The following is a 6416-nucleotide window of genomic DNA, read 5'->3' as shown; positions in this document are numbered from 1 at the left end:
GGACAGTTTTAGAAAACCAGCACAGTTGAGAAACTTTTAAATTTCCTGCTGAAGCCCTGCTCATTGCCATGTTTGCTTTGGGAGGAAGTGGGCGTGTCTATAGCTTAACTACTGACTTAATGTGGCACAGTGCCATCTTTGGTTCTGGCAAAGAGGCCCCGCCTCCAGCACACCCTCCTGTCGCTCCACGTGCTTCTCTCCTCCCCCCAGGCTGCTTTCCTTTTGCTTCTAGCCCAGTGCTTTCTTCTTTTAGCTTTCTTTTCCCAAGCTTTAAGAAAAAAATTGAAATAAAATAAAATCTTTTCTCCCTGATTTCTGTACACTTTACTCTTACATTTTAAATTCCTTATCTAATGCTTTATATAATTTAAATAATTTTCTCATTGAGTTTGTATTTATAAGTCTTAATCATAATTAACTTTATCTTATCTTTTAGACTAGGCCACAAGGAGCATCATTTCAAATTGGCATAGATGTTTATAAAAATTCAAAGTTACATTTTACTATCTTATGATTCAACCCTGCTTCAAAATAAATTTTATATAATAAAAAATTTCAAAATTATAAATATCTATTCAAATTAAGTTGGTTTATGTGTTGCTCAAATATATTTTTAAAGTTGCTTTATACTGTTCTGCTCAGGGGTTCATTGTTACGTACAAATTGTTTACCAACATTCTAAAATTAAGATCTATTAATTTTACAGGTATTTATCTATGTTAAAACTGGGTCATTTTGTAGCATCTCTATTACCAAAGGGTTAAAATATGCTTAGTTAATTTTAAACTTGGTTCATACTGTTCTGCTAAACTGTTGGTTTTAAATTTATAGTTCAAGGGTTTGTTATTATGTACAAGTTGTTTACTAGTGTTCTAAATTGAGATCTATTAATTTTTTAAAAATATATATTAATGTTAAAACTGGATCAATTTACTACATCTCTACTATCAAAATGTTAATATAAGCTTGGTCTTGTTCTCATAAAATGATGTTATTAATCTGTAGTGTAGCCTTAGACAATTATAAGGTATAAACTTTTATATATTACATCATACAAAAACTCTTAGGCTTTCACTCTAATAAATTGTATTCATGACTTTTAAGGTTCTAACTTAGCAAGGACAAAACCTAATGTCCTGGTTGATATTTACAGGTAAACAAATCTAAGCTAATAGTCATCTCATAGATACATATTTATAATCATGCAGATGCAAACATGGTCTCACTGCAATTTTTAATAAACAGTGGAGATGGTCATTGAGTCACCATATTGGAGTTGATAAAAATTGAGCCATCCCAAAGGGCTCTAAACCTAGACCTAGCTGTGTTCAGAAGCTGCTAGTGTTCCCGCAAAAGTGCAAGATGTATATATAGCTAAAAAGTCCATTCTGCCAGATGATGTGTTCGAATGCAGCCAAATGCATGCTGATCCTGCTGCTGATACACCAAAGATGGCTGTTGGCAAACTGGCCTATGGAAGCCAAAATGCTCCCAAGCAGGCTTGTCCTCTGTGCCCAGCCATGAAGCTTCAACCAACACAAGAGCACAGACACTTCCAGCCTTCTAGCACATTGGCCTGGCAGAGGACAGGTGGCTCCTTGACTTAGCAACCTCCACAACTCTCCCAGAGGTCTGTTTTTGACCTCAGAATGAGGTTCCACAGACATATTGCCAACTTCTGTGTTGGAAGGCTTCAGGTGCCTTCATGATTCTCTTTATATGCAAGAGACCAGGACTGAAGCCTAAATACTAGAGCTGCTATTTTCAGGCCTACACAGAGTCTTCAGGTGCCTTCCCACTTCTATTTATGTACAGGAGAACCAGGCCTTAAGTCTAAGTCCTAGAGCTGCTCCTTTCAGGCCTGACACAGTCCAGACTCAAGAAACAGGCCTAAATGAAACGTTTAGCTGAAGGACAATAAATGTTCTCTTTATATACAGGAGAACCAGGCCTTAAATCTAAGTCCTAGAGCTGCTCCTTTCAGGCCTGACACAGTCCAGACTCAGGAAACAGGCCTAAATGAAACCTTTAGCTAAAGGACAATAAATGTTCATAGCAGTTTCAACTATGTCTCATGGTAAATAACTAAATACAAAGGTCCCTTTCAAAGAACATATTTGAGTGATGTCTTCAGGTTAATAAATACAAGTTATACATGTTTGAGAGTCTAAAATGTGTCTTAAGGTTGGTAATGCAACTTATAAATGTTTGAGGGTCTAAAAATGTTTTAAGGTTGGTAAATGAAAATGATAAAGGTTACAAGGTCTAAGGTGATTTAAGGTATCTTAAATAGGTAAAAAGGCTTAATATTTCCTCCTTTTGTTATGCTACGGTTGTATTGACTGTCCAGAGTTTCAACCTTTATCAATAGGGCTCTAATTTATTAATCTGACTCTGATACAAAAACATTCCACAATACCACTATTCCACTATTATGGTCCTAAGCTCAAGATTGAAAGCCTCCATAATGTGTATGCTTATACTAAAAGTATAAGTGAGTTTCCCTTTTACTTCATAAAAGGCTTTTGACTTTTCAGAGTTCTTGTTAAAAAGTACTTATGCTGTTAACACATATGTGTTTACTGCCTTTTTCTCAATGCACAGTACAATTGTGATACTAATATGTCTAAAGCTGTCACTTTTTCTCAAAACTTCCTTTCCTGGCTAACAGACTACTGTTTACTGCATGCAACCACAGACTAAATTGGTGAGTTCATTCCATTTTCTCAGCATAAACACCTTTCTTGGTAGGGGAAGCTTGACTGCAGAGCTCATGCAACTTCCTACTTTTGAGACAGAGGGACCTCCCCTCAGCCATAGCCTTAATTATCTAGGTTTGACCCTCTATGCTGACCTACATTTTAGGGCCACCCTCTGCCTTGGGCAGTACGTCTCCTCTTGCACACGCTTCCTTCTCCCCACTTGCTTGCCCTCTGGCCCACTCATGTGCCGCCTCTCGACCATTCATGGGCCCTCTCTCATTCACTCATGGGAAGACCTAAAGCTAGGCAAACTTTCCTGCTTCGCCTGTGCCACAGGGCACTGCACCCTGGTCCCTGGCCAAGACCTGATGAGCTATTGGACAGGTAGCACCCCTCTTGCTCGGAGTCACACTTTTCCTTGGAATGCCACTAGAAGGTCTTGACTTCTCTGCCCCCAATGGGAGATGCCCAGATGCCCACCCTCCAGATAGGATCTCCTCTGGAGAATTTTAAGTTTCTACACCTAGTGCCAGCTTGCACCAGGGCCTCTAAGTTTACATGCTTCTGTAATTAAACATCACCTCAATGACAGATCGAAAACAAAACAAAGCCTTCTTTAAATATTGCCAGTGATTGGGTAAATAAATGTTCCTTCAGGTAGACAGAGGTTCCCATGTACAAGCCTCATTGATCCAAACCTTTCAATGTATACCTACAGGATTTTTTTCCCTACTCAACATTTATCTTTTGCCTATATATGTGTTTCAGTGTCCTGCCATACACAGATGTTTCTTATAGCCACAACAGCACCAAAGCAGCTACAGGTGTTCAACTCTGGCCTCACAGACTTCCAACAAGCTGCAGGTGTTCAGCTCTGACCTCACAAACTTCCAACATGCTGGACCTGCACCTTCCTTCCCAGCCATGGATGTTCTTGCAGACCCTGGAAAGCATCAAAGCAGCCTATTCTTCCTGGACTTGGCCAACATTTCAGCCTTTTGACCTCCCTACAGCACCTTCAGTGTCAGCAGGAAGTAGCCAGAAGAGAATCTATGCCTGTTATTCACTTGTTCTTAACAAAAGGTTGAAATGGTGTGCTTAAGGACCAGGACAGGTGGCTCTAGCTTCTCCCAGCATTCCCTAGTCCCAACCTGCTGCCTTGCATGGATGGCAACTCTCTCTATTGACAATATTCTACCCTAAATTTTCCAGGGCAGAAGCTTCCCTTACTCTTGACTTTGCAATCTGACCATTTTGTTGCTATAATTCTCTCTCTCAACCTCTTGCATATCAACCAAGAGCTGCTTCCAATGAGCCTAAATTCATATACTTTAACTTACTTTATAAAAAGCAGCCCAAGCTCCCCATTTTTAATTATAGAAAAAGAGAGGAATGTTAGTATTTTGGAAAACAACCTGCTTCTGGGTTGCCCAGCAACCTATGATGTCATCATGTGTGGCCAGTCAGCCAGTTGACCACACCTGGAAGATGTGGTTGCCATGCCCCCTTAAAAGGGCCAATCCAACACATGGTCTCTCTTAAGCTTACCCCTCTCTTATTTTCTCTCTCTTACTCTCTTCTCTCTCTCACTCTATCTTATGCTTTTTCTCTTACTTTGGGCCACCCCATCCCCCTTTACATCTCTCTTTCCCCACCATGCCCTGCTACCCAAATCCACCATACCCCCCTAATAAACCTCTCACAGAGAATAATTGGTTGTCCCCCTGCTTCATCTTTTTTTAATTAATAACATCAGGTATACTATCTTATCATCTGAAAATACTGATACTTTGACTTCTTCATTCTGATTTAGATTCCCTTGATCTCCTTCAATCTTCTTATTGCTCTAGCATGGACTTCCATAAACTGTGTTGAAGAGCTATGGAGAAAATGGGCAGCCTTGCCTTGTCCCTGATTTCAGTGAGATTGCTTTAAGTTTCTTTCCATTTATTTTTATGTTGGTTGTAGGCATGCTGTATATTGCCTTTAATATGTTTAGGTATGTGCCTTGTATCCCTGATCTCTCAAAACTTTAAACGTGAATGGATGTTAGATTTTGTCAAATGCTATTTCATTATCTAAGAAAATTGAGTCCATTGATGTTGAGAGAGACTAATGACCAATGTTTGTTAGATCCTTTGATTTTAATATTGTTTGTGGTAGTAAGTTTGTGTATTGGTTAATTTTTGTTTTACTATAATGAGGTTAATTATGTCCTGTGTTTTCTTGAAAATAGCTGGTTTTCTTGGGTTGTATTTTTCCTTCTAGTTTCTTCTGTAGCACTGATTTTGTGTGTAAGTATTGTTGAAATTTGATTTTGTTATTGAATATTTTGTTTTCTCTGTCTATGAGGACTGAGAGGATTGCTGGGTCTAGTATCCTGTGCTGACATCTGTGTTCTCTTCCGGCCTGCATGATATCCATCCATGCCCTTCTAGCTCTCATAGTTTCTGTTGAGAAGTCAGGTATGATTCTAATGGGTTCGCCATTATATGTTATTTGGCCTTTTTACCTTGCATATTTTAGTATTTTTTTCTTCTAGTATTTTTATTTACTGTTTTTATTATCATGTGGTGAGAAGATTTTCTTTTCTGGACTAATTTATTGGGTGTTCTGTATACCTCTTGTATTCTTATCGGCCTCTTCTTTAAGGTAGGGAATTTTTTTTCATTGATTTTGTTGAAAATATTTTCTGGGCTTTGGAGGAGGGAATCTTCTTTTTCCTCTATTCCTATTATTTTTAGGTTTTGTTTTGTTTTGTTTTTTTTTTTCAATGCAGTTTATTAAGAAACCTTGAACAATCCTCGGACCCTGGGGAAAGCCAGCCCACAGCTTAAATAGCCTCTGGGTAGCCAACCCAGGCATGCCACGTGGGCAATGCAGATAGGTCCACATATATGGAAGCAAGCCAGATCCTCAACCTTAGCCAAATGTGGAATTGTTCATGACAGAGAGCACTCACCATTGGGAAGGTGGAAGGCGGAAACCAGCTCCATCTTTAAGGCATATTTTTTTTTTATGTTGTCTTAAATTTATTGTATGGTCTCTGTCAGAAATTTTTTTTAGATTTAACATTTTCCTTGAATGTTACATCAATTTCTTCTATTGTATCATCAACACCTGAGATTCTTTCTTCCACCTCTTGTAGCCTGTTGCTTATGCTGAGCTCTGTAGTTCCTGTTGTCTTCCCTAAGTTCTTTCTCTCCACACATGACTTTAAATCTCATCTTTGCATATGGGCCTTGCTAATATTCTCTCTATTGTTCCAATTTTAGTATATGTGCTCCTAAAGAGAGCAATACATATTTCTTTGAAATGGTCATTAATAAAATTATGTGTCCATGACTTGAGTTTCACATTATCACAGATGCCATTATTATTTATTAAATGCACAGATATGTCCTCAGTGGGTGAATTATTTTCTGTGAAAATGCTCCCTAGGCAAATCTTTGAACAAAAAGTATTTAATTGGGTCATTGCTTATAGTTTTACAGAGACCATCCATGATGTCACCTCAGCAAGCAGTCATCTGGTTTTAGTTTTTTCCAAAACTGAGAGATTTCATATTGAACCACAAGCAGCAGAAAGAGAGAGGGAAACTGAAAGTGACAGAGAGAGAGAGATAGAGAGACAGATTCAGAAATAGAGAGATGGAGACCAATAGAAACAAAGATGTAAAGTGACAGATACCTAGAGACAGAGACTTCAATTTCT

The 6416-nt window shown here is 38.5% G+C and overlaps 1 non-coding gene across 1 annotated transcript; it reads right to left on the bottom strand.

Moving 5' to 3' along the window:
* Positions 1-5892: 5892 nt before the first annotated feature.
* On the bottom strand, positions 5893-6001 carry LOC132651674 (U6 spliceosomal RNA). Its single transcript, XR_009589258.1, has one exon. It is a non-coding gene; the product is annotated as a U6 spliceosomal RNA (small nuclear RNA).
* Positions 6002-6416: the final 415 nt, after the last annotated feature.

Source organism: Meriones unguiculatus (assembly GCF_030254825.1).
Source record: "Meriones unguiculatus strain TT.TT164.6M chromosome Y unlocalized genomic scaffold, Bangor_MerUng_6.1 ChrY_unordered_Scaffold_23, whole genome shotgun sequence".
NCBI lineage: Eukaryota > Metazoa > Chordata > Mammalia > Rodentia > Muridae > Meriones > Meriones unguiculatus.
This window is presented reverse-complemented; position numbering and strand designations above follow the sequence as displayed.